Source organism: Numida meleagris, chromosome 1, assembly GCF_002078875.1.
Source record: "Numida meleagris isolate 19003 breed g44 Domestic line chromosome 1, NumMel1.0, whole genome shotgun sequence".
Classification (NCBI taxonomy): Eukaryota; Metazoa; Chordata; class Aves; order Galliformes; family Numididae; genus Numida; species Numida meleagris.
In genome coordinates, this window is record NC_034409.1 from 104,167,846 (window position 1) to 104,193,773 (window position 25,928).

The following is a 25,928-nucleotide window of genomic DNA, read 5'->3' on the forward strand; positions in this document are numbered from 1 at the left end:
AAAGGAAAGGAAAGGAAAGGAAAGGAAAGGAAAGGAAAGGAAAGGAAAGGAAAGGAAAGGAAAGGAAAGGAAAGGAAAGGAAAGGAAAGGAAAGAAAGAAAGAGTAAAGAGGAGATCAGAGGAGAGGAGAGAAAAGAGAAAAATAAGCTGCTGAGAAAGAGAAAAAACCATCATTTTGAACCTCTGTGATGGTACTTTCTGAGGGAGTGCTTGAAGGACACAAATATCCGTGAGCTCACAAGAGAGCTCTGTAAATTCACCCATAGGTTCAAATCCAGCAGTCCCTGTTCAGCATAATGCCTACTCCTGTCAGAGGGATTTCTCCTGTCAGAGTGATTCCCGCCCAAGAGAAAAGCTGAGTAAAGTCCTCAGGATGTAGCTCAGCCATACTATAGTAATAGCAAAAATACTGGTAGTTGAAGCACTGTAGTAATGCACAGTTCACTGGGGGCGGTGGGGCTCTGAGGTTGTGCCCGTATTTGGGACCAAGGACCCCTTAGCAAAATTAGGCACTTCATGCATTGCTTCCGCTTATTGCAACTTTGGAAGTTGAATTCCTGACTTGCACTTCTACTGCAAGTGCAGCCCACACCCTGGCTTCCTCTAGTCTGAGTGGGGGAGCTGTGTGTGCACGTGAGATAGGTTTTCCACAGAAAACGTCAATTTGCTGAAGCTGCAGAAGGACCTGTTCTGGGCAGCGAGGGCAGGAAGACTGGAGCACTCTGCTTGGATGCTGTGAGCCCAGCTCACACCCCTGCTATGCCTCAACTGTGCAAGCTTTGGCTTTTTTTTCTGACTGTCATTCCCAGAGTCTCCCAAGACATGACCAATTTTTGGTCAGGGATAAAACTCACTTTGTGGTAACATAAATAACTCAGCAATCACCAGCCAAAGGCAAAGCCTTTCCCCACCAGGACAGTGAGAGCTGGGCCCAGGCCCCGTGCCTGTGGGATATCGGGGCCTGCTGCCTATGAGAACTGGAGGTGCACTGCCTGCCAGGCCGGGCTAGGCCGTGCCGGCAGAGGGAGCCCCGGCGGGAGGACTGGAGTTTTTAAATCTTTTTTTTTTCCTCTTCTTTTAATACTCAAGGGGCAGGAAGGCTGCCAGAGTGGAGGCGGATGCCCAGGCAGGCAGAGCATGTGAGGCAGCCATCCACTTTGCTGTGGGCAGAGCGCAGAGTGCCAGTGAATGTCAGCAATGCTTGTGCTTCACCCGGGTCATCTGCCTTGAAGGCCAGGGCATCGCTATGCTATGCAAGAAGCAACAGTTGGGCTGCTTTTGTCATCTCATAGCTAAGGCAGATGATGCAAGGCAAAAGCCTGACTGTTTCAACATGCAGCCTGCCACTCTGGTCTCTGCACTGCCAACAGTCAGCTTCAAATAGCATGCAGGAATACACTTTATTAGGGTCTGACCACCTCAGGTTTTCCAGGAACAGGCTCAGCTATGCAGGTTTGTGCTACACCCAAAGGAGAGGAGGGACAGCACCTCTCCCTACCACTGCTACACATGCCAGTGGAGCTGTAAAACCCACTAACATGGGAGGGGTTGCTGGTGATGCTGACTGCACCACAGTGCCATTTTCTGCTGGATGCACATCAGCTGTTCCTGCAGCCCTACAATTAATCTATGTCAAAATTTGCTGCTATGCATAGCTGGCATTGCTCAGAGGAAAGGAATAAAGTGGATCATTTCACAATCCATGTCCCAAGGAGTGTGTCCCAAGGTTGCCACATGAGCTGTGCCATCATTAATGCCAGTCTCTCTCTTTTTTTTTTTTTAAAGCTGTCCTGTAGTTTGTGTAAACTGCTGGAAAACTCATGTTGCTGGTACTTAGACATTCTTTGCTTTCTAATGGATAAGATGCAAAATAATGATGAACCTTCAGGAAGTAATATCAGTCTCAGATCTAGAAGCTGACACATCGTGTAATAAATTAACAAGTAGCTACAGGATGATGGAGAGATCAAAGTGTTGTGCCAGTAGTCCTTTTTTTAAAAAAAAAAATGTTGTAGAGGATAGGAGTCAGACATTCAGGGATACTAAGAAATCTGTTTCCCACATTGGTACTGCAGAGTGTGGCCCCTTGGCTGGATGATAACCTTGAGAAAGCAGACCTTGACACCAAACATTTATGTACACATACTCAGTCAACAGAACTCATTTGGAATCTCATAAAGTTGCTAACATTTGGAAAATAACAACAACAACAAAAAAAAAAAACACAAAAAAACCCAACCACCCAACAAACAAGCAAAAAAAACACCCCAAAACTCCATTAAAAAAACTATGATGTAGGTTTTTTGTTTGTTTGTTTGTTTGTTTGTAAGAGCAAATACTTATGGTTTTACTGGTAGGAATGAAAACATTAACTCACAGGAAGTTCCAAGAGCCTAAATTTATCAATCTCTATATCCAAACTGCCTTTTTCCCCGTGCAGAGGACAGTAGTCACTGACCTGACTAAGGTGTGCCCCAGAGGGCCAATCACCTAGTAGGATACAGGCCAATCACCTAGTAGGCTGCAGAATCCTGCAAGCTACTGAGAGTTCTAAAACAGAATGATGTACAGATTATTTCAGCTGCTCCAAATATTTCAGAGCCCAGTGGTTTACCCAAAACTCACGTGGTAGCCTCTAACAAACCTCCAGTGTGTCCAAAAGAAACACAACCCAGGTTAGAAACCTTGATCCTGAACTACATGCTGAGTGGATGTTGAGAGGCTGCAAATGACATGGAACAGGCTCAAGGTAGCATATTGTTTGTTACTGAGCAGCACATTAATGTAGTGAGCTGGTACTGCTGTTAGGCAGTCTAACTGAGTGCATCTCCAAGCTGGCAATCAAGACATCAAAGGATTGCCATTATCAGGAAGCTCAGCCTCCCAAAACCTTGTGAATAAAGTAACAGCTATGCTGATAATGTTTAAATGTGGAAGAGAAGAGAAAAGGGATGCAATTTCAGAGGAGCTGTATCTATCTGTGAATTGAGGCTGTCAGTCAACGTAGCAGGGGAAACATTTTTAAAAACCCAAATGTTTTACTCCACCAGTTAAAAAAAATGCTTTAGTCTTTCATTTCAAAAGTGACCCAGATTAAATAACTAAGCTGAAAAAAAGGACAGACCTAAATGAACTGTTTCCTTCTGATCTTCCTGTTTTGCAGCTATACCAAAAATGCTACATCAGTGCTGCTGCAGAGTGTTCTATTACAGCAACTCTGATATGCAGAACCTCACCACTATCACTCCACCACTTCTGATCCTTTTTCTCCCTGGATACAGGAGTTACTTTATTCTTTTTTCCAATAATTTATTGTCAGTAATAGAGTTTGGAGGGCTTCTCACCAGTCTTTTACTGGTGGATTGGTATGAGTTAAATGCTTATGGGCAGTGGAGGAAAAGACAGAAAAGTGGAAAAATAAAGAATGTTTCAGGGAAGGAGGGGAAAAGAAAAGGCTTCAAATATCCAGATAAGCACCTAAAGTTCCTTGCACACAGAAGCTTGCATCAAACTTTGAAGCATTTTGAACTTGCTTGCAAACATTGCAGGCCAGCTCCAATTCAAATCCATCCTGCATACCCCTGAACTTCATGTGAGAACCAATGAGTGGCAGGGTTATGCTACTCCCTTGTGACACACAGAGCAGTGGTGATGCCCAATGGTAATCACAACCAACTCACCACTCCCTTGACTTTTCCCTTTTCTCTTTTGCTCCTACCAAATTCCAGCCAGAGTTCAAGCTTGTCCTTTACCTTGGCATGTGCCACCACTGCATTTCGTCTCAGTTGCTGCATCAACAAAATCCTTTTTGGATGAAAGTAAAATAGAGAACCAACTTGAGCTGTCTAAATAGCATCCTGACACTAACCAGTAGCAAGAATTGAACTTGGATTGAGTCTGCATGGACTGGATTTGAGTTCTCAGTAAAGTCACAAAGCAAGCACAGTGAGACAGGTAATACATGCTTACATTTCTTCATGTGAGTTGTTATACTGGAATCAATGGGATTACTCATGATTTGGGGAAAACTTTTCAGGGTTCTCCATCTCTTTGGTTTCTTGTTTTTAGGCACTTCAGTAGGAATGAGAAATTAAATGGCTATTTAATAAGAATTAGCTACTTTAAAAGAGAAGTAATTCAAGTAATTTAGTGATAAAACTACAAATTACTTTTCAAGTATATGTTCACAGAATAATGCTTGGCATCTGTATTTCACAGGGAATCCCAGCAAAAATACCTTATTCCATCTAATTGCTCAGAAAATACTTCAGCATTTATGGTTAGGACTCATTCATTCTAAGAACATCAACATTTTGCTTATGATGGATAGAACAAACCTGGAGTTGGTAACAGGTTCTCAGAGAGCACTGCTGTCTTTATGGCTGTTGCATCCTCTTTTAGTGTGGTACTGTGTATGGAGATAGCTCTGGCTGAGCTAGTCAGTGGCCTGGGACTTGCACCTGGTTACTGCCCTCTGCCAAAATAGTCTGAGCTCCTGTCTGATCCAGTATGAAAGCCTGATGAACGCTCGCCCAGTGCATCTCCTGTAAACAGCAAGAAGATTTACAGAGAAGATTTTCCAAAAGCCATACAATGGGTGCCCAATTGCTAAAGGAACCTGGCTAAAAAATGCATAATAAATTTATGTGCCCTTACGAAAAGTCACTGCTAACAAGCTTTAATTGCCCCTGGCAGGCCTTGGTTGCCTTGGGAAGTTGCCCAACAAGCAGGATCTGGGAGGATGTTTGGGGTGTAAGAGGCAGTATAAAGGAAAGACAACTGGTGTAAAACTGTGAGCAAGAGACTGGAGGACATTCATTTGCAGTAGCAATTGGACAGCATGAAAATAGTTAAGAAGGAAGGAGAGGGGAGGAGAATTCAGAAGTGTCATGAAGTTAAGGACACAAACATCACACTGTACAGAAAATGGAAAGTCAGAAATGAATGCAGACAGATAAGACCGATTGGGCTAATGGATGAGTATTGCAGGCATTGCAGTGAGAGCAGGCTGACTGTGTTAGAGAAAATAGAGGCAGACATTCATGAAAAAAGTATGTAGTGTCATATAAATGAGCCCTTACCACTAAATAAAGCTGAAGAGTGCTGTTGTTCATCCAACCTTAAATGAAAGAGAGTGGAAGTGACAATTTGCCCTGAACCAATGCAAAAGAGTAATTTTCATAGACTTTCTGAGGAAAGGCTGCATCCTGGGAAACAGCTAAACAAAAGAAGAAGGGGTCAAAAGGGTTGTTTACCTCATTTTCCCATGCTGGATTTGCTTGCATTTTCTTCCATATGCAGTCCTCATGGCAATGTCTGGGGCTTTTCCCTTTCCTCAACATGAAATTCTTGGATGTCTTAATTGCTGACTTGGAGGTTTGCTAAGTTAAAGTGGAGAGCAGTTGAGAGTTAGGCTCATCCTGCAAAACAACTTTTGAGTTTCTTGTGCTGCCAGTCACAGCACACCTCTACCCACGCATCTGCTATGATCATCCTGGTGGACCCTGTCAGAACAGAACCACATCCCAAGACCCGAAACTGTAATCTCTTTTGGTTGGAATAAGATCTGCTGTGGCTGTAAGTCTGCCTGTATCTAAAGGCCTACAGGCTGGCCCACAGGCCAGCAGACAGCCAGGCCCCTACCACAAGTCACCATTCCATGGTAGGCATGACTGGGGCTAATCTAGGCTCCCCTGAAAGTGGCTGCTCTGAAGCAGCCAGCAGCTGCTGCATCAGGTTTGCTTTTGTGCTGAGTAGAGAAGGCATTTGTTTTCCTACAGACTACTGTCTTCCTGCCCACAAAACATCCACATCTGTACCCGCATAAGAGATTAAAATACTGAAAGCAGAACAGGATGTAGTCAGGATTCTCCCTAAAGAGTAGCTTTGGTCTTGCTTTATGTGTTGATCATCCTATATTGGGCTACACTTTCACCCAGGGTCAGCTTATCTGATAATGCAGATGCAGTGGTGGTGCTGTAATAAATGTATCATTTCTCGTAGTCTTTAAAAAAATGCACTCAGTTTATGAATGTCTGTCAGTGGGATGAGGCATGCTGTAGAAAGCCAATGAGAATTAACTGTGATGTGAATTTCCTTTAAGGCTTGCTCCTAACGGAAAGAAGTACTGGTGAGTCACAGGATGGGAGTCTGGGTTGATGAGAGGTCCAGTCACGAGCAATAGCACGCTGTTCACATCACTTAATAAGCTTGTCATGTGTTGGCCAACTTACAAAGATACAATGACAGCTGTACAAGATTCCTTGTAGCCTCAAGGTAGTTCCTAGCAATAAAAAAGCAGACACCAGAATGGGAGGAAAACTTGCAAATGAGAAGTTTTTATTCTGTTTTTACAACCCTTGATTTCTCTTCAACTGTCTCTATTAAATTTTACTTTTTGTTCAGCAGCTAAATATAGGCCGGTGCCACAGTTTCAATTGAACTGTATTGTTAGAAGCTTAGAGTTACTGAGAACAGAATTTCACCTTTGTGTCTGCAAACCTTTTATGCAGAAGTCTTAGAAATTACAAAGATCCCTCCCTGAAATATCATACCAGAACCTTCTTACCCCAGGCTGCAGGCAAGAACATAAAACAGATCATACCACAACACAGAAAGCAACAATATGCAAAACTGCTTTTCGTGTTGACAGAGGTTTGGTACTGTGACCTTAGTACACCTGTAGGAGAAACAAGCAACTCTGCTCAGTTTGGGAGGGAAGGTGATCTTATTAAAACAATCCTTCTGTAAGAAAGTCTTCTATAGATGTGATGGTGAAAATTGTCAGCAGCGGTTGACAATTTTCCACAAACTCACCATGAGCTTATGGAACAGTTTGGTGATAGGAAGCCTGGACTCTTCTGAAAGTTAAGTCCCTTCAATTAGGTTCACATTTTCTGATGGGGTTTCAGGCACTCAGCACTCTTACCTGCTTCTGAAAATCTTGGTCTTATTGTATAGTCATATATCAAATTTTTTGAAGTGTCTCTTCCAAAGTGTCAATGCCCAATTGCATTGGAATACAAATCATGGCAACAGCATATGCTTTCCTAAATAGCTACTGCATACATTTCTATTTAAAAAGTGGTTCCCACTGGTTTAGCTTTAGAGAGCAATCAAGGCAATCAGTAAAAGCTGGCAGAGTTTTCCATTTTGCTTGAGGGATTACTATGTCTCATAGTCTGCCAGGACCTAGCTGAAAAAAAGTAATGTGGAATGGAGACCTGGCATGAAAAGCTGGATCCTCGGGGAAGAAATCTTTCCAAACCCTGCTGCAATCAGTAGCTTGACCACTGGAAATATTGGATATCCCAGAGTTCTGTTTCTGTTTGCTGCACATTATTCACTAATCAACAGTAGTTTCAAAGAGTGATCTTGTCATTTCACCTTGCTTGACAGGAGCAAATCCCTTGGAACAAACTGACATTGCCATCTTTCTAGGCCAATTTGCCAGTGGATAAATGATAAAATCCATTACGCTGTCAATCCATATCATAAAAGTTTAGTCTCATGGGATTTCTTTCGGAAAAAATAAACCATCAGTATAACTGAGCAGTCGTCAGCCTAAGGTGTGGATGTGCATGTTTGAGAAACTGCAGTGAACCAGGCAGGGGTGTCTTTCTCAGCCTGAACTCTGTATCCTACTTGCTGCTTGCTCATCTCTGGAGGCATACAACCAAATAGTGTTCAAAGGTTCTCTTTCCCTGGAAAGGTCTCATGCCAACTACCCTCAAGGGAAAGCATTTGGGGAATCCTTGGATCTCCTCTGATTGCAGCAGCACAGCACACCGAGCTTCAGAGCAGACCACACAGATGGATAAAATGCCAACAGAAGGAAACCCATGAAAGGAGGCTGCTAACTGAGATATCGGCAGAAATCATGGTTTCAAACATCTGAAGGCCTGATCTAATACCTACAGAACTCACTGGAAGGAATGTCACTGGAAGCCAGACGCTGGTTTTTGAATCATAGTCTTAAAATAAACACATTTTTTTTTAGGTTTATTGATTTTCTCTTTGAGTGCTGGCAATAGCTTATTTGCTTGAAGCTCTCTCTGTAGGGTTTGTGTGGCTGTCCCCAGTACCAGACATGCATGTGCTGTGAACAACCCACCCACAGAGCTGCTGTTCTGGAAGAGCGCCTGGCACATCCTCAGTTTTGCTCTGCCCCTTTAAGTACCAGAACGGTCTCCTTATCTATACATTTATCTGACTTTGAGGTCATATGACTGCAAATGCTCCAAACAAAAAATGCCTTGTTCCAGTACACTTTCAAGGGAAGGGAGATTTTTGCGCCTTACAGTGAATCCTGGAACTTCCACTGAAACTGAGCACAACTCATTTCCATCCTCGTAAAATCTTACCAGCAGCCGCCACTTGGTTTCATTTCATTTCTTCCTCAGCACAGTCTGAGGAGGGGTAACATGTCAGCTAATCAGGAGTGTATCAGCTCCTGTGTGTTATCTCCTCTTGTTAGTTAATGAAAACAACTGTTTTCATTTAAACTACTGAGAAATGTTGTCTGAGTCACCTGAGTGGTCTCACCAAGGGTGCTAGAAACCTGCCATTGGCTCAGGCAGGTAAAGGAAAGGCCTTCACTGGACACTGCAGGCATTATAGCTAAGCTCCCCTTCTGAGCTCTCTGAAAGCCCTTAGCTGTGACAGCACATCTCTGCTCAGGAGTCCAACACCAGGAGCTGCTCAGGAGATGGTGTCCACTCCCACCACAGCCCTAGCAGGGCATCTCTGATCTGCCCAGCCACTTTTCAGCTCTTGGAACAGTTTAAGAACTCCAGATGTATATGAAGTTATGATTTGATGAGATGAAGGCTACACATACCCACTCCAATGACCATGGTGTTAATAGAAGATAAGCGTGACGGAGTTATTGTTGTCCCGTGATTTGCATATGATGGAGTGCAGAAAAAAAGTGTCAAGAAATGCAGAAATGTTTACTCGTGCACCTGCAAAAGGTGACTGGAGGGGGACAACAGAAACACAGAGACCAAGGAACAAACCTCAAAGCAGAACAGATAAAGGAGAAATAAAGGGGGAACGTCACTTAAGTGACAGTGATACATTTCTGTAGTTGTATATTCCTAGAAACTGTGCTGCCAGCCTCTGGGATTTGTGCACTATACAACTGCATAGCTAGTTTCAGCTCCTGCTCTGAACAGTTCACAACCTCAGTGGTATATAGAACAACCGATCCTCCCTTCAGGCTTAGACAGTGACATAGAAACTGGCAGTAATTTGCTAAGGACATCTGAGAGAGGCCAAAAAACCCAGCATCGGAGTGACTGAGCTCTACTCCAGATGCCTTGAGAATAAACCAACTTTCTAGAGTTTGACTCTTTGTCATTAAAAGAGCCAAATATATGCCATCCCTTTTCCTTTAAGTTTGCTTTCTCTGTCTGCTCTTAATAAGCGTCTCAGTTTATTTTCTTTTCTATGATTTTTAAAGATAATAAGGCAAAGGATGTTTCAATTCTGTCTTCTTTCAAAGAGCAGCACAGGATGAGCTAATAGCCTTGGAGGCTAGTGCAACCAGACAACAAGAACCATTAAAATGCTGCCTGGCTTCCAGAGCAGCAAGCAAAGTGAAGAAACACTAGAGCAGGAAGCAGAAATTCACCCCAAATGCAAATTGATCTGTGGCTCTACAAAGTAGAAGGCAACTACTGTGAAAGACTGGAACTCTATCTGTTAATTTTACTTTTGTTTGCTTATACAATGTAGGTTGTTTCTTTATTCCCTTTTGTTCTCTTTCAAAGCAGAGAATAAATTTGCTGAGAGCTTGAATATGTGAGCTTTTGAAAAAAGTCCTCATACTTAGCAAAATGCAACCATACCTTACTAATGCATGTGAAATACAAGATACTCCATTACCTTGGCTTCAGTTTTCTTTTGTTCAGACATTTCTGTGGCATTCAGTAGAAAAAGGCAGCTGTTGTATGGGAGGCACAGTAAATGCTAATTGAATAAAGTATTAAAACAATCTGCATCAAAGTTGAGCAGAAATGATCAACAACAGACTTCCTTCTGTATTCCTTAGGAACCATTTGCATTTCTGTATCATTTGGTAATAATGCATAAAGCACATCCTTTATGTGGTGTTGAAATATTATGCCGTGGACAATGACATAATATCATAAGAAAAACCTCAAATAGCATTTCCAGAGGGTAGAACAGTTAGCCAGTTATGTCTTGACATCAGAGACTGGACAGCAGCCCTGAAATTGTCTAAGTTTAGGAATATGTGAGAAAACCCACTTGGGTCAATATCCTAAATAAAAATCAATAGTCATTTATATATCTTTCCTAAGTGACTGTCTGCTTTAAGTTACCTGCTCAGGCTCATTAAGAGACTTTGACAGTATTTAACAGTCACCAGATGAGAGTGTCTTTCCTGGGAGCGGAGGTGTGGTTTTAGCAAGCATGCAGTCACTTCTACGTCAGTGCAGGCAGAATATTTTTGTCCTCTCTGAACCCTTTAAGTAACACATGCCAATGATGACTCTTGCAGACATGTTCAGCCTCCCTGTATTTAATGATGGAAATAGAGAAGAAGGGATTTTTCTTAGAGTTCAATTGTACCTTAATGACAGCCAGATGCCTGGCTGCTAAGAGCGTTTTGAAGGAGCAGTACCACAGTCGGGGGAAGGCTCTGTGCACGAATGTGTCAAACAAGTTGTAATCTAACACTAGCCCTCCAAGGAAAGAGTCAGTCTGTTGTTCACCAGGCAGGGAAACTTGATAACAGAACCAAGGAAACCACATCATGTGTTACATCTTTCATGCAAGCCTTTATGGATGTGATCAAATACAAGGAGCTGGCTTACATGGTTGTATTGCTGGCAGTGAGGCAAGAGTTTGAGAGTATATAGAAAGGAATTACTAGAAGTAATAGTGCCAGGTAATGGCTGGTGCTAAGGACCTGACCTCTACATCATTCATAGTTCAGAAAGATTTATGTCAAATTTCTGCTAGTCTGACCCATAGACCCCCAGAGCGTACCTCCCACTTTAGTGTCATCTGGAAGTCATTGCGTTCACACATCTCATCAGTGCTCTATGGTATGAGCCGAAGTGCTGTCAGGGACAGGAGACTTGCTTCGAAAGCATGCTCCTGATTCAGACTGAAATGCTAGTGGGGACATGCCCTGGGTGTTTTGATTTCACATACTCTGCATTGGAAATGAACTCTAGGATGGTTTGGCAATGGGCTGAAGCTATCCCAGGACTGTTAGCAACCCCACTTGGCAGCCTAAGGACAGTAGATAAATTCCCAGAAGTCTGGAACAGAGGGAAGCTAGCTCCAGGAAATCCGTGATGCTTTCCTGGTCTATCTACTTCTGAGTATGTAGATGGTAAGATGGTGTGGAGGAGCAGCTAAAAAGGACAAAGCAAACAAGCATCAAGTGTGATCCCACTGTGTTAAGGCCTTTGGAAAGGAAACACAGCACTACTACTGATGCTACCAAAACAGTGGAAACCACAAACACTTTGGAAGATAGGACTAAAATCCTAGATGATCTTGACCCAGTGAGCAACAGTATGAATAAAGAGGGTGAAATTTAGTCGGTGCAAGTTCAAGGTCTTATATTTAGCAATAATCAGCTATACAAATACCAGCTGGAGAAACACTGGCTCAGCAGAAGTTCTGCAGAGGAAGACATGGGGCTGGTAGTCGACAGTGCAAATATGTTATCTGCCTACAGAAAAAGCAAGTGCTGAGTGTCACGAGCAAGTCATGCAGCTTTGTCTTTCTGTTTGAGTTGTTACTAACAAAACCCCAGCTGGTGGACACAGCCCTCCACCGTCCACCTCCATTTGAGGGTGTGGGTGAACTGAAGAGACTGTCGGAGAAAGCCTTGAAAAATGTGGTCTATAGGTGGATTCAGCTGAAATTGTCTCACAGTCTTCCAAGGGAGAGCTGATACTGGTCTTCAAACTCATCACAGGCCAATAAGTAGGAAGGGAATAAGCTGTGCTCCATATATTCACTGTAAAAACAGGAGCGATGGTCTTCAACTGAAGGCAGAGAGATTTAGACATGAGGAAAAACTTACTGTTTGGGATAATTAAACAGAAGAATAACTCTAGGGAGACTGTAAAATCACCTTCTCTGGAAGTTTTGAAGAGTGGAAATGCTTGAAATACTGGTGCTACCAGTTGGTCCTGCTTACATTTTTGGAATGGAAGTGATGACTTTCGAGGTCCCTTCCAGTCTCCAGCTCTGTGTTTCTATCAGACAACACAGCCTAGCCAGCCGTTCCCTCTGCACAGCTAGGCTGTGCTGTTGGCCAGCCTTACAGCCAGGGGACAGTTACACAACTGGGTGTCCTGATTTCCAGAAAAAAGATCATTCTCCACTTTGGAAGGCTTAATGATGTTCTGCAGCCCATGTTAGGCTGCAGCTTTTGCTGTGGTGTTGGTACCATACCTGAAATCTTCAGGTGTTACAAGGCAACCCCTAATGGTCACAGGTCAGGCTTTGAAGCATGACCAAAGACAAAAATCTTTGAAAGCAATCCTCCATCACAATGCAAGAAAAATAAATCACTTCCCATTCTTTGAAAATATAATAATCTTCTCTTTGTAGTGTGTTGCTTCCAGTGAAACACAAAATACTGTTATACTGTTACCACAGGGTCACAGAAACTGAAATGCTGCATCAGATACATAACGCTGAACCAAAAAAGAATAAATAAAAATGTGAATTCCCTGCTGCCTGTACCTTAGGGAGAGCAGCTCACCATGTTCAGAGTAGTGACACCACTTGCATCTCTCTGCTATTGCAGGAGGTTTGTGCCCGGGTGTAGCAACTTGGAAGGAACATTCAGCAATCTCATCTCTCTCCTTCTTTGCTCACCCTGGTCTTGCATGTGCAGTGCAATTTAGCTGCTCCTGCAGCAGCATCCACTTCCACAAAGCACCTGGCATGATGTCTTGCCACTGAGTTTTATCCATCTTACTTGTCTGCTTTATCTGGTTATTTTTATTCTTCTCTGCCCAATGCTCACAAGGCCTTCAGAGGGAAAGAAGCCTGGTGTGAATGATTTCTACAAATGCAACTTAGATAGAAGTTTAGAAAAGGCCAACAGTATGCCCGTGTTCATGGATCCAAGGCAGATGCAAATAGTAATCTATCAGCAGATCTGACAGGTGAAAAATAAGGGTCAAAAGAGCTTAATGGATACGTCTTAGTGGCAATTTTCCATGACATTTTTGCACATTCATCTTCTTCTTACAGAAGAGGAGCTGGCCTTTTCAAAGGTTGTATTTGGGGCTCGACATTCTCATACTGACTTGTATTTAGCCTTATGTAACAAGCCATGTACTCTTCAGAACAGAGGCAAATCAAACACTCCTCTTAATAAAAAATGAATAAATATATAAAGAAAACCCACTGTCAAATCATTAGAAAATCTCCCTGAGGAGCATGTATCAAAACTTTGCATCCCAAGTTGGATGCTGCCTAGCATGGGAGCAGCACACAGGCCACTGCACCGCTCCTGGCAGCACCTCCTCTTACCTGGCCTCATTGAAGTACTCCGCTCCGCTGGGAGCCAAGCCAGGCTGACCCAACCATGTTGCAGCAGGTTCTGCTTGCAAGTCACTGAGATCCCACCTCCCACGTGCTGCACTGCTGCTGAGGAATGCCCGGCATCATTGCTCACCTCTCACCCCACACTGATCATCGGAGCATGATCAGGGAAGGGGGCAGGGCTGTGTCTCTCCCAGTGACATCCACACCAGTGGCCACATCAGGATGGTAGCAGCGGCTGACTTTCCTGACAGGACATGCAGCTACACTGGCTTCAGCCACACGAGGCTGGGAAGGGCAGATCTCTCCCTTTTTCATTAAGTGTATTTATAAACACGCAGTACACAAGCATTTTTCCTTTCTTTGCAGTGACGAGTGATTATATGTCTATGAAATGTTTTCATTTATTTGGCGCCAGGGTAATCAAAATCAGTTGAAACTGTGGCAGCAAAGGGAAGGAAAACAAGTAGGCGTGGGACCAACTGTGCCTCTCGCTCCGTGGGCCGTCCAAGGGTAGTAGCTGGCAGAAGTGCACCCCTTGCAGATGAACATCTTATTCAGCTGGTAATTGTTCCCAGTTGAGCTCGTGGCCTCTGTCCATTAAGGATGTAGCCCTGCATAACTTTAAAAGCAGTCAGCTCTGCTTTGGAAGGGCTGTGGGAGCGTCTGAGCCAGTACGTGCGTGACTCTGCTTAGGCAGAAAAGAGCTGGTCCCAGAAAACCTTTGTGAATGAAATTTTCATGCTTTCATGTCTGCCCCAGTGCAGATTCTGGGTCAGTCCCTGTGATCTCAAACATCCGGTTTGGACGGGTGTTCTCCGCTACATAGATGCAAAAATATTTCCATTATAAGCATTCAGTGGCTCTGCATAGGCAAGAGAAGGGGATGAGCAGGAGACTGGAGTTTAGGAGGCTGTGGCAATGGTGTTGATTAAAAAAAGAAAAGAAAAAAGAAAAGCCCTCAGAAGCATAAAAACCACCAAATTTCTCTGGCTGTCAGTTGAGAAAAAAAAAGAAAGCAGAACAACAAACCAACGCTGTATGTTCATCTTCTCAAAGCCAGATGGCAAACATTTCAGCAACGATGTTTCTGTTTGCATTTCTTCCCTCCTTCTTCTCCTACCTACCAACCCACCGCTGAATCTGGCTGCATCCCTGTGCATTGGCTTCCCCAGGGACTTCCTGAGGCATCCCCACTTCCCCCAGGAAAAGGTAACTTCCGTGGCTTCCCTCTGGCATCACATGTGGGTGATGGAGCTGGTCACTGACCACATTTGCAAACCTCATGCCTGCACACCACAGGCATCACGGAAGAGGCTGCACTGCCTCAATTTGTGATGTGGCGTTGGGTAAATGGGGCTGCAGAAGTCACTTGCCTTTTCTCCTATCTCTGGGCAGTTGGTACCCTCTGAAACTCTCCTGGTCTCCAGTGGTAAAAAGTGAAACCAAGACAGTGGCTTCACACAGTGTTGTGATTGCTTGAACCATAAGGGATAAGCAGAAAAGAGCTGGGAATTCATCATTTTTTTCTGCATTCAAAAGATAACAAAATAAAGCCAGCAATCCAACCACTAGGGTCAGAAAGGTTTGAGGAAAATACCTCTTCTCTCACTCCCACTCAGCTTTTCTTTATTAGGCCCTGGGAAGCAGCTTAAAAACACCCCCAACTTCCCCCCTCAAAACAGTTGTTCCTCTTCCATTTCTCATTACTGTATATGTATATACATAAATATATATAAACCAAGCCTCTAAGCTCTCTAAAATGGCTCTTTTCTGCAGTTCTCACACCTCATTCTGCATTAATAGAAATCATTGAGCGATTCTATTTTTTTTTATTAATAGCACAAAACCACATCCCTGAAAAGCAGCAAGAACACGATGTTCGCAGCCATTGCTATGTTTTTAAAAGAGAGAGGGGAAAAAGAAAAGAAAAAAAAACGTCTTTTGAAGGTGGTTATCTTCTCACTTCCGGAGAATTCGGTGAACTATCGCATTTTCTGGGTAAAACTTGCTTCCTCAGAACAGTGTGTCATCTCGCTGAGGCCACTGTGCTGTTTCAGAGCAATGATGCAGATGCTGCCGCTCAGGAAAACTTGGTAGAACAGCTGGCAAGCATACTGCTGCCTCCCTGGCCAGCCAAAAGGATGGCTAAATGATAGGGGATAATTTATACAGAGGGACTTTTTCAGCACCTGGTATTATTGGCCAGTAGTACGGATGACCGTTTGCAGAGAGTTGACTATGCCTCCTCTTCAAGGATATATTAGCCAGCATGTGCACTCCAGAGGCTCCCATCCAATCTGTTTATCCTTCTGATAGACTGGCTCTTGGCATGGGCTTCTAGGGACTCCTGTCCTTGTGCTCACAGCTTTCAGGGTGACAAAGCCGTAGGAGCAGGGCACACCAGCAGACTCCCGATTGACTCCACTTGTCAGATCTCTGCATGAAAGAAAATGAATGTTACCCATCTGGTGACCAGCGAGTAAACCATCTATCCATCTGTCTGTGTAACAGTAACTGGTTAACTTAAGGTAAAAGAAGCTTCGAGTTGTCTATTGCACAGGCAAGCACAGTACCTGCCCAGTTAGCACAGTTTAAGTGAATGAGACTTCACACGCACATGTGTGACAGAGAGACAGTGAAAGCAAGAATGAAACCAGTTAGGCTCCAAAATCTGTTGAAATGCAGTGTGATCGTGTCAGCACGTCCAGCAGCCCACTTGACAGTGGACAGCCATGTTTGTTCATATGTTTACAGATATATATTTAAATTATTTACATTCCTCTAAATCCTCTCTGACTAAATATAGATGGAATAAAAAACACCACAACAGTTTAAATTAACTCACATGGAAGGGAGCTCCATGAGACTGGTATTCAGAGCAGTAGGATTTCAGCCATTATCTGTACACGTCAAAGCACAGAAACATCTGTTTCATTATCCCCACCTTGGAGCTGGAGCAATTGCCTGGGAGAAAGCCCACTGCATGGCTAAGGACAGAGTCCAGCTCTCCCAGTGCCTGCACCAAAGCCAGAAAGATGCCTGTACAGAAGACAATGGCTAAAATACCGGAGCTGCATTTTCTACCAGACCAACAGAAAACAGCAGTGGCTGTGCTGACTTGCAAGCCTTTCCACTGCTCTGCCTTGGCTCCTCCATAACTCAGATAAGGACTGCAAAATATTTCTGCCTTGTACGGGAAATACATTTGTATTCACCTGGAAAGTGCTACAGGTGTCATGTATCACCTGTCAAGCAATTAATTTTAAATGATGCATGTATAATGTTTACAGCAGAGGAAAATACTGTGGGGGCAGACTGAACTGCAAAGTTACTACGGCTCTACTGGCAGTATAACAAATTATTTCAGCTATGAAACTGTGTTGATGTTTCCTCTGCAGTGCACCAGAGATCTGGAAAGTCTGGTCAAAAGCACACAGGTTATCCATGAGATTTTAAGTGTTTAATTAAATCCCATATTTATAGGCATCTAATGAAAATTGCAGCATAACTATATTCCATCAGTATTATGGTCGTGGATTACTTCTCCAAAAGCAACCTATCTCTTTCTCACCCTACACCCCTTGCAGAGGTATGCAGATAACTATTGGAGACCCAAGAGCATCTTCTGTTGGAACATCTGGGACACTTTGAATGTCTACAGATAATTCTGTGCGTATCAGAAGACAGACAGCTCCTAACCTGATGGTGTACGTACATGCCTGCAGGAATGTAAATGAGCTCACTTAACTTTCATGAAACTGTAACATGGGATAAGGATGAAATCTGAGTCAGAACTTTGCACAGCCTCGTCTTGTGGACCTAACCAGATACTTAATGCTATCCGAATACGACTACTTTGACTAAGCATCTTTCTTATGGTGGCTTTCAGGAAGAAAGTGTGGCAGTGTGAGCGTCTCCAGCAGCACTGCTTGCTCTCAGCAAGTTGTGTCCAAGGGCAGCAGCATGCAGCACGCAGCAATCTTAAAACATAAAGTCTGCATGGGACTTTGAGTGTTTTACAAATTGGTTTACTCCACGTCTCTGTGAGATATGTAAAAGTTATCCCACCAAGAGAAAAGGAAGTGATTTGCTAAAGGCCAGAGGGAAACTCGTGTTTGAGCTCTTTAAGCAATTACTGGAATAAAAGCAGCCTCCCAAGTGCCAAGATTTTCTTTTAGATGCCTGGAGCTCCTGGGAAACCATGCACTTCTCTCATAATGAAACTTTACAAAAGCTGTCACCAGTGTAGAGAAGTCATTACTGAAATGGTGTTAAAGACATTTTTTTGTAAACAGTTTTTGTCTTGCTTTTATTCTAAGACAGCCGTCATGTTACATTTAAGCTGCAGGCAGGAAATACTATTGCTGTAAACCACTCCTTCTTGCCTACAGTTGTAAACTACAGAGACTCTCTCCTTACTCTTCGCAATCTAGAAAAGCCCAAGCTGAATCACAAGTGCGGCCCAATGAATATTTTTGCGGAGTCTTTGGCATTTCAGCGTAGGAGTAGAGGACAAACCAGTGAACAGTGTGTCCTCATGAATGACAGTACACAGGCGTATCTGGTTGGTTATTTTCTTTTGTACTGACAAAGCTGTGGGAAGTCAAAAGGCTTCAGACCTCCAGGACGGAATCAATTAAAATGAGTGGTTTGTTTCACTAGTGCGCATACTCTTCCCACTTGGGAACTGATCTTCCTGTCCTGCAGGGGGGTATACCAGGGCTATCACTGCACCATCCGTGGAGTCTCTTCATTGCTAGCAAGAGCTGTGCACCAAGTTGAACACCTAAAGCAAGCACCTGGCTGTTGTAGCCCAAGGGATGGTTTGTTTTTAAATGACTATGGCTTTTGTTATTACTTGCTAGACTGTTCTGTTGATTGGCTTGATTATTCCAGTGCATTCAGCCCAGTCTTTCACTTTGAGGCTCTGGCTGGACTTAAAAATCTGAGCAGCATCAAATGTCCAATATTTCTCCCCAGAATTTGTAGGGTTTGAAAAAGTAATGTACTTCTGCCGAGTTTTGTAAAAAAGGAAGGTGTGGAAGAGAGGAGGGAACGGAGCAAATTAAGGAAATCCCATGCTCTTGTAAAGAGCTGACACTTGTTCTGCATTACAGCAGAGCCACATCTAAGGATAGCTGCAGATCCAGAGCTTCAGCTTTGGTCTGAAGAAAATGCTTTCTTGACCCTAGCAAAGCAACATCCTTCAATTAAGTCCAGCTGTGTGCCTCCTTTTCCTTACTGATTTGAAAATAAGTTGCTCCGTAACTATTTATTGTGACTTTGCATTTTGCTGAAGGCATCTTTCCTCTGTCATGTCCAGTTTCCTATGGTATTACTATTATGGTATTATTAATTTACCAATTTCTCTGGTACAACTCCCAAATCTTTCCCAGCTCCCCATCTTCCCCTGCTCCCCCATCACCAGCCTTTCTCTCTATGCCCCTAAGCATGCTCATTTTCATACCACTTCATCTTTTTCGTGTTCTGTCTGCACATTCACTGTCCTTAGCTCCCTCTAAGCCCAGGGCTATACTGACCTCAGCTCTCTCCCATGTGCTGTGTTCCGTATTTCCTGTTCCTTGCCAGGGGCTGCACCAGAGCCTTTCAGGCTCCCCATGTAGGCATGCCATCAGAGAGAACTACTTGCCCTTCCTAATCCTCTCTGGTGCTTCTGTCTAGCCTCAAAATTTTGGTAGAAAGCAGCTACCTCTCCCAAAGTTATCAGAGGGGGAATGGGTCAACATACAGATCATGTGACTGGATAGGAATTGCATCCTTTGGAAGGCAACATAAAAATGTAGGGTGCTCATCTTGGCTGCCCATTTGTTTTGTGTTTTATTGTAGTATTGATTAGAAGGGATGAAAACACCCTATATTTTTTGACAAAGAAAAAAACCATCTTTTTCTGCTATGTGGCAAAAAATGTCCTAGTCAAGAATGGATAAATTTATTTGCTTGTAAGTACCTTGTCTGTTGTGGTGCTCTAACATACCTGCCTGGTTTCCAGCCACTTCTTCACAGAAAATCCCATGAGCTCTGCAGTACCAATGACAACAAAGACCTGAGGTTCAATGAACCAGGTTGTCCTCTGGTCACTGGAGTAGAACAGGAAACCCTCCACCAGTCTCTGGAATTCAATTCATTGTGCCCGTCTGCAAACCAGGGAGAGTTGTTCTGGCTGTGTAAAAAACATAACCAGCACTAAGTTACAATCATTACTTCTGCATTCAGTATCATCTTTTGGGAAAACAGTCTTCATATTCTTTAAATTTTTGACCTTGTCTTTCTTTCTTATTTCACCCTCTTCCCTTTCTTACTTTTCTTTTCCCTCTCTGGTGGGCCTCCCATTTGCTTTTCTTTGCATTTATTTGTTTATTTATTTTTTTTTAAATCAACTTCTACCCTGTCTGGAGCAAACTTCTGTGGTGGGCCATCTGCTGGGACGAAGACCAGTGAACTGGTCTGAGAGGTCCCCTCAAATATCTCCACTTGAGTGAGCACTGCAGAGAGATTACAGGGTGGGCAATTTCATACTTTCCCAAGACTTTGGTTGATGTTATCCATGAGCTCCAGGCAACCTAATTATACTGCACTTTGCCTTTGAAAGATCTGTTCTGCAATGAGAAAGTTATGTTAAAAAAAAAAAGTTATAGAAAGTGCAACTGCATCACTTATATATGGAAACACACTGAGCGTGCTAGATAGGGGCCGGAAATCACATATCGGAAATCTCTGCAGCAGCGGAGTATTCCCTCCTGTGTTCCTGCTCCAGGAGTGAACTCTTGCTTTTGGAATTTGCTTCCTCCAAGAGTTCACTAGATCTATCCTTTGGGGGTCTGGAGGGCACCATGGCAAGGAGACTTGTCTTGGCAAATCCCTGGGTTCTGCTTAGCACATTGTTATGGAAGGGCGTGCAAAATAAAGAAAAGTAAGGCGGTTGTCAGGCTGAAGCGGAAGTGGCTGGTTGTTATTCAGTTGAATTGCCAACATGTAGTTTAAATATGGAGAAGTGCCTAGAAACTGTTAGTCCTGTGCAACATAAAGGTCCTAACACAAAAATATATATGTGGTTGTATAAACATACAGTCACATATGTATATCCTTTCCTACTGTCTGTCTGTCTCCTCCAAAAATGACTAAGAGTTCAAGAGAAGGGAGAAATCATTTTCATCTTGTGCTGGGTGATGCATGTTCCTGATACACATCTCTAAGAAGTACCAGATCTTTTACACAGAGTAGTTTGCTGTGTTTTCTGAGTCACCTCTTGGTTCTCAGCACCAGCTTTGTGCCTTGTAGTCTGATACTTTTCTCTCTTCAAATGCCTTGGCATTTCTCAGCCTGCACCCCTCCTCACTTTCCTGTCCTTCAAGTTCCTGTCCTGGCAGCCTATTTCCTCTGTCTGAGAAAACTCTCTGGTTATGGCCTGGGTCATATTCTTTGTTTTGCATTGCTAGGATGCTACTTACAGTTGGCTGTACTTCACAGGGTCCTGTTTTTTTTCCAGACTCTGCCTTATTGGCATCACTTCTTCTCTATCCTTAGGCTGAGAGGAGTGTGTTCAAGAAGTCAGCCATAACCAAGTCAACAGAAGTGAGGCAAGTTATAGCACCAATTAAATTACTTCCTCTCCATTTCCAGATTCCTTTTCAGGTTGCACACCCCCTTCTTTGCCTCGAGCCTTTCTTCCATTTCATTTGCTTGTACAACAGCAGGAGTCAGCAACCTCAGGAGCAATCTGGGGCCTGGTGTCTATAGGAAGAGAAACTAAGCAGAACTGGTACTGTAGCCATGTGAGGTAAATGAAAGGGGAGAAAGAAGGAAGTACCCACATTTTGTGGAGGGAATGGAGGCAAAAAGAGAGGAAATCTCTTTTACACGGCTGCATAGGAAGCAACTTGACAGGACTTTTTGCAAGCTAGCAGTGAAGCAGAGTGCTGCCCATGTTGTCTGGCTTCCTGTTGCTATCTGAAGCTTTGACAGACTCCTAAGGTTATCATGCAGTGGATTTAGTCCATCCAACCACCATGTTACAACCAAAAGACTTCTCATAAGATGCGTTCTTATTTTAGCTCTCTTTTGTTGTTGCTCCTGTGCTTTGTGTATAAAAAGAATTTGTGCAGTCTGTTTCTTTCTGTGTGTCCAATGAATGAGATGCAAACACAAATACAATAAAGGTCGGAATTTCACAACCAAACTCCACTGAAAAAGAAAGTATTGTTAGAAAGCAGGATGTTTACGCACATATTTGCATGGTCATGATGCAAATGACCTCAGGCATTTTGCTTAAGGAAATTACAAATTCCTAGTATGGATTAAAAGCAACAAAGCAGTCAGGGAGGAAATAAAAAAGGAAGAATAATGGATAAATACAATTCTTTTTAACTAACTGCAGTCACATGTGTACCCAGAGAACCACCTTTGCAAAAATAATGTGAAAACTGCAGGCCAAATACATACTCATGAGAGAGGTGATGTTCCCCTGAATCCCTTCTGGGAAGGTAAAGGGCCACCCCGGCTCACATTTGAGTAACATCTTGAGTAGGGCTAAGATTCTGCTCAGCATGAGCTACAGCAACAGTAGTCTGTTTCCAGTCTGGTCTCCATCCCACTAATTGAATGTGCGGGAATCTGTTGCAACTTCCCAGTGCAAGGTCTGTGAGGACCCCTGCCTTCTCCTTCAGCTCCTTTCTGTCTTGTTCTAGCATCCAGCTCCAGATTAAGACTTTCCAGAGAACTGTCTGCCTAGAATAGTCCAAAACTGAATGTTTCCCTCATCCCTCAGCTTGATCCAGGACTTATATGAATCCCTGTATCTGTTTCTAAAAGAAACTGCTAGGGCAGTCTGATGGCAGCCTTTAAAAAAAAAAACAGTTTACAGTGATCTGCAGGGGATACATTTGACTTCTGCAGTATTGTGATGTATTCCCTAGCTCAGCAGAGACATACAAACAGGTTGTTCTGCACCTGAGAGTGGAGGTACTTCAGTGGCTGCCCTTCGTGATGGTTCAGTCTGGAAAACAGCCAGACCTTCTCCATCAAACACACGACAGTCATGAGGCAAGCTCTCAAGAGAAACAAGAGGGAAAGGAATGGGAAGCAGCTGTTTGAGAAGGACTGAAACTGAGAGGATGAGGGAAGGAATGAAAGGGAAGACCAAAATCTTTGTGGTTCTGCTTCCATTAGGTTTGTGGTCTAGACAAATTTTCTTTCCCTACATATCCAGAGTTATCCAGTGCTGATGAAGACAACACAGCAGGTCTGACTTTTCATTTGGTAGTTTTCTCACACCAAATCTTACAAACCTCCATGACCAGGGCAAATGAATAGGAAATGGATGGGAAATTTCCCCTTACTGCCTTCCATTCCTCTTCTTAATTTGGGTTTAGCTGGTGCTGATGCTAAGATGTCAGGGGTATCCCCTACCATAGAACCTCAGTGGAGCAGGACTGGGACATGACTGTGGATGTGAACCAAGAAGGAAAAGGATCAAGAAATCTGCCAAATGTTTTTTGGTATTTGGCTAGTTGCTGTGGATGGCAATATGAAAGGTATGATCTGCTCAAGATAGTCATACCTGGCTGTGGCAGTGAGTGATACATTTTTGTTATCTCAGTCTATTCAGCCAGCATATGGGGACTACATCCCCATAAAACCTATCACAGTTGGATGAATGAAGTCTTTATTTCCCTACTGCCTTTGAACCTCTTGATTGTTCCTACTGTATTTTCCTCCTGATCCTCATTTCTTTCAAGCTGACAACAGTGTAGAGGGTTACTTCCTCACCCTTGTCTGGCAGGTGAGCCAGACACCTCCAGAGCTAACCCTCAAGCACTGGGAAGATAACCAAGAGTGCAGCTAAATGGTCTTCTGAAGGAAAAAGAAGGTATATCTTGACTGCACTTTATAGCAGATGGATGCTATGTAGATATATTGGAGTGGCAGTGAGCCCAACATAGCATATCCTGCCTCTTAGCCCAGTTTATGAGTTTGAGAATGGTACTACACTAACCACAGCCATGTGGTTTCCAGTGCACAGTCAGCTTATGAATACATAGCTAAGACCATGAGCAAACCAAATTGTGTCTGTCTGAAAGAGACATAGGAAGAGAGGAAAAAATGCATTAAAAGCCCTGTCATGTCCATATCAAAGACTCTATGTCTTCATTTAGCACCTCGCTCCTTTGCTGCACGAGCGAATTTTACTACCATGAAATAATTTAGATGGAAAATTTACTGCAATGGAGGCTACATCTCCCATGAGAATAACTGGCGGCTTGATGATCAGATGAGATATTCACCAAGACAGCGCTGGAAAAATGCCCTTCCTGCACCTCCACCAAAAGAAGTTACAAGAGGCACACTCTGCAGCTGGCCCACCAGCATGTAGGTTGTGCCCTGCCTGCACCTCTTACATATTTCAGACTTCAAGAAATAAAGAGAAAATCCTTTTTTTTCTCACCATAAAGCACAGAGGAAGGGGGAAGTTATCTCACTGGGTAGCTTTTTGACAAGTGCGAAAGTTGGATGCAAGATCTCCTATGGATAGCACAAATGAAAAGATAAAGGAAGCAGGATGTACCTATATCTTTGTCCGGCTCCACTTTTCATCAGGGAATTTAGAAATCACACAAATAATGCAAGGAGTAACAGTTTGCGGAGTCTTAGGAGGCTTGCTCACAGGCTGGGATCATTCTGGGGAGTAATCAGCTCAAAGCTGGTGATGATTTTCTCCTTCCGTGTGTCTCAGGAAAACTGGTAACCTTCCAGTTGGAAAAATAAAGAGATTTTCAAACTGAGGTAATTCCCTCAAGTGGTTCTCAAGGCATGTTGCAACGGGTGTGCTACCATTCCATAAGGTATATCCCAGAGAGTCTTTTTCCCAGAAAGTGAGCTACTAATTAAAAATAGATTCAGGAAGGCTGAGCCTCTTCTCTGCTTGTAACAGCAGCTATGACTTCTCTTTGAGAAGGACTGAAACTGAGAGGATGAGGGAGGGAATGAAAGCGAAGACCAAAATCTTTGTGGTTCTGCTTCCATTAGGTTCTCACAAGTACTTCAGCTGTGTGGCAAAATCCTGAAGGCATCAATTTCTGCCTTAACCTTGAACTTCCAGTTGTATCTGCCTTACAAACGTCTCTTAGGAAGCTCTGTTTTAGGCTCATTGCTGTCCTCGGGCTGGTTCTCCAGCCCTCTGGGAGGCTGTGCACTGGGTAGAGAAGCTCACTACTGGAAAGGTCCCACATCAGGGACACGTGACCCCTAGTGCATGTGGGGCCCTCACCAGCCCTCCACGTGTTTGGTATTGCCAGGTGGCATTCCCACCAGCACAACTATCTGAGGTTACGTCTGGGTTTAAGGCCCACACTACAGCATAGCTTGACCATGAAATTATGCACAAATATAAATGAAACTAAGGAGAAAATGAAACCCTTGCTCATACTGCTTGATTCACTTTCCACCTCCTTTGAAATATCTCCATCACATTTCTCTGCTGTTCACTTTCACCTGCCAGATGATCATTCTTTCTGAACACTATGAGTTGCAGTAAATAAAAAACAGCCACAATTTTATTTAGAATGACTTCTGATGAAAGAGGATCATGGCTAATAAATTACAGATTCCTGAATGCCGCACTGTTGGCTGATATGCTTCACTAAATAAAAGATACCGTTTAACACTTCAAAAAAAGATCTGTATTATCGTGAAATGCCATAATAAAGCGTGACCAATTTTTTTCTCCATTATTTATTCTGTTACTATGAACATCTTCAACTTCTCCTGAGAATAGCACACTGATCATTTAAAGTAGGTATTTTCTTTTACAAACATATGAAAAGATTTTATATGGAATGCATTAAAAGTGAAAGCATAGCTGTAAAGAGAAGCCTCTGTCCTAACCCTTTCGGCTACTGCATCTGTGTGTCTGACTTTATTGGCAGGCCTAATATTTGGGTTGTCCATCAAACTGTAAACTTGTTCTGATTGCAGGTTTATTTTTGTAGACAAAGGACAGGTCATGTGCTGCTGTCCTCCCTTGGTATATGTTTTCCAAAACACCATTAGAATCATAGAATCATAGAATCCTTAGAGTTGGAAAGGACCTTTAAAGGTCATCTAGTCCAACTCCCCTGCAACGAACAGGGACACCACAGCTAGATCAGGTTTTCAAGGGCCTGATCCAGCCTCACCTTGAAAGTCTTCAGGGTTGAAGCTTCAACCACCTCTCTGAGCAACCTGTTCCATGGTGCCTCACCATTTACTGTAAAAAAAATACTTCCTTCTATTCAATCTAAATCTCCCCTCTTTTAGTTTGAAACCATTTCTCCTTGTCCTATCACCCCCGGGGGACACCAGTCATCACACATCCCCTCCCC

The 25,928-nt window shown here is 43.3% G+C and overlaps 1 long non-coding RNA gene across 1 annotated transcript in view; it reads right to left on the minus strand.

The window, feature by feature from the left end:
- Positions 4,286–25,928, minus strand: part of LOC110402710 — a 149,533-nt gene continuing 127,890 nt past the window's right edge. Inside the window, exons 4-8 of the long non-coding RNA XR_002441255.1 lie at positions 19,547–19,732; positions 13,682–15,987; positions 5,256–5,381; positions 5,082–5,119; positions 4,286–4,544 (exon numbers count right to left, since the gene is read on the minus strand). This is a non-coding gene — a long non-coding RNA (uncharacterized LOC110402710). The remainder of the gene's footprint in view (positions 4,545–5,081; positions 5,120–5,255; positions 5,382–13,681; positions 15,988–19,546; positions 19,733–25,928) is intronic.